The sequence below is a fragment of the Eptatretus burgeri genome, chromosome 13, assembly GCF_056783735.1.
Source record: "Eptatretus burgeri isolate ZD-2024b chromosome 13, Ebu_testis_v1, whole genome shotgun sequence".
Lineage (NCBI taxonomy): Eukaryota > Metazoa > Chordata > Myxini > Myxiniformes > Myxinidae > Eptatretus > Eptatretus burgeri.
The window spans coordinates 16,975,245-16,977,744 of record NC_140973.1 but is presented as its reverse complement, the minus strand read 5'-3'; the positions used below and the strand labels follow the sequence as shown (position 1 = coordinate 16,977,744).

The following is a 2,500-nucleotide window of genomic DNA, read 5'->3' as shown; positions in this document are numbered from 1 at the left end:
CATACAGGCTCCTCCCCCGGTCTATAAAAGACGCAAGTCTGTGTGGAACTTTCAGGTGTGTGGGGGTCGCTTTTCTCGTCGTTGGTGTCGTCTCGTCGCTGGTCGTTGGTGTCGTCTCGTCACTGGAATCGAGCCACCTTCGCTTTCACAAGCGACCAAGCCAGCCAGCCATTCCCCTCGCTCGACCCTGAGCATCAACAATTCCCCCCCCCTCATCCGCACTGAGATAGTGCCGGTGGCCCCGTTCATTCCCCACCCTAACCGTGGTGCCGACCAAACCGTGCTTGCGCGGAGCACGCCGGAGAGGGCTCACCGACCATGCCAGGGGCACGGAGTTGGGGCACAGCTGCGCTGATATTGCGGCTTGCCTGCCATCGCGTCACGAGGATGCGGGTAAGACCTTTTCGGTCTCGTGGACCTGGCCGCTCCTCCAGGTTCCGCGCACATTTGGTCCACGGACTCCGTCTACCTCCCTGCCCATGTGGAGGTCTTTCCTGTTTATTTTGAATGAATGATGTGGCGCCGAGTCCCAACAAGTATAATTGTTTAAGTGTTGTAAATAATTATAGTTGGTTGTAGTGCTTTTGCTTTTGTTGCATTTTGCTTTTGCTGCACATTACATTACTGCCTTACGTGTGTGTGCTGCCGTGTGGCGCTAATAAATGTGCTTGTCCAATTGTTCCCCGTTTCGCTGCGTCCATTCCTTTCTTTGAATTTCCATCTTGCATCACGTAAGGGATTGATAGTGGGTGTAAGTTCCCGATAAATAATCTGAACCGTCGAGGTCGACGATAACTCTGCTCGGTTATCCCTGCAGTATGGAACGAGCCGCTTAAGCGGTTCATGTCCGGAGTCGACCTGCGGCGTGGTACAACTCCTCGGTACGCTACCCGTGCGGGTACTTAGGTAAATCGACCATTCGGCGATCGGATCCTATTTCGCGTGGGTAGAATGCGGACTGAGTTGTGGTGAGGTTAAACCCCCTGCCGTGACTAGCTACCAGCGTTGTTCTGAGAGGGTCATGACTGAATTGTCCGTTCCGGAGGATGACGCGTTGCAATTTGAGTTACGTGGCCGATCGCACGCCGGACGGGCCAGAATTCGTAACAATATATATTGTTACGGCTGTGGAAATTCGCAAACCACCATTCAGGCCCCATAGGTGAGATATCTCTTAAGTGCATGTGTAGTTAGCCCCAAACCTGTTGTTTAGAGGGAATTAATGTGATTCATTCGGGCTGCGACGCTTTGAGATAGCCGTTTTTCTGTTCTATCTTTATTTTGAACCAACCACGCTCCAACCGTCAGACAACAACAACGCCAACAACCACGACCTTTACCTTCATAACTCGCTCCCGCAAACATCGCATCACCGCCATTCCAAACGGCACCATGGCCATCGGCCACCGCCGGAAACTCTCCACCACCTTCACCTCCCTCCTTCTACGGGCATTCCCGCACCACCTGTGAGCACCGAGCGTTGGGCTCTCCTGGGCTCGTACAAGATACGCGCCGAGCCGCGAGTGCAAATAGCGGCCTTTCCGAGGAGAATTCGGATCAGGAATGCTACACGCCTACTTCTGATCCGTCCAATTAGGAAGCGCGGGGCGACTTGGCCCCGCCTCCAGGCGCGTCTGTCTGGAATCGAGATATGCAAATTCTAGGATCAGGGGAGATTCACGCCCCTTTTCCTCCGTCCAATCGGCGAGCATGGCTCCGCCCTCGAGGAGATACTGATCTGGAAATTTGCATATTGTTTTCTCCTGCCGGCCAATAAAACGGCGAGCGCGAGGCAAATGAAAAGAGTTGTTGCGCAGGAGTTGTTGCGCAGAGAGTTCGTTTTTGGTTGGAGTTGTTGTGAGGCAGTCAAGTCGGGTTGGAGAGCGAAGTGGAGTCGGGAGGCGAAGGCGTCAAGGTGGTTTTCTGTAGTCGGCTGAGGAGAATTGGGGGAAAGAGTCCAAGGAGCTCGGGTCCAAGGCAGGGAAGACGGCGGTCGGCGACGAGGTCGCGGTGGGATCGCTCGTCGCGGGACCCAAGCCAGCCAACCATTCTCCTTTCCCCAGGGCATCAACAATCCCCCCTTTCCCCCGCGCTGAGATAGTGCAAAAAGGGGGCCCCGTTCCCACCCCACTCCAAGCGGTGCCAACGAAACCCGCGAAGGAGCACGAAGTCGGGGCACCGCCGCGCAGCCACATTTGCGGCTCGTCACGAGGACGCGGGTAGGACCCCCCCGGTCTCGCGGACCTGACCGCTACTTCAGGTCCCGCGCACACATTGGCTTACGGGCCCGTCTGCCCCCTTGCCTATGAGGGTGGCTTCTTTCCTTTGCTTTTGACTAAATGTGTGTCGGCGCCGTCTGTGAAGTCAAACCGTATAAGTGCTGCCGTGTGTACGCGTAGTCCGTAGTATCTCTGCGTCATTGTTTCTTTTGTTGCATTTGAAATATGTGCATTCTGTTTGGCTGTATATGTGTGCTCTCCGTGTGCCGTGGAATAAATGT

General features: G+C 55.0%; 1 protein-coding gene across 4 annotated transcripts in view; it reads left to right on the top strand.

Annotated features, from left to right (window-relative positions):
• LOC147013944 (apoptosis-stimulating of p53 protein 2-like) overlaps nucleotides 1-2,500 on the top strand; it is an 85,453-nt gene that overhangs the window by 68,152 nt on the left and 14,801 nt on the right. The gene's annotated exons all lie outside the window — the stretch shown is intronic.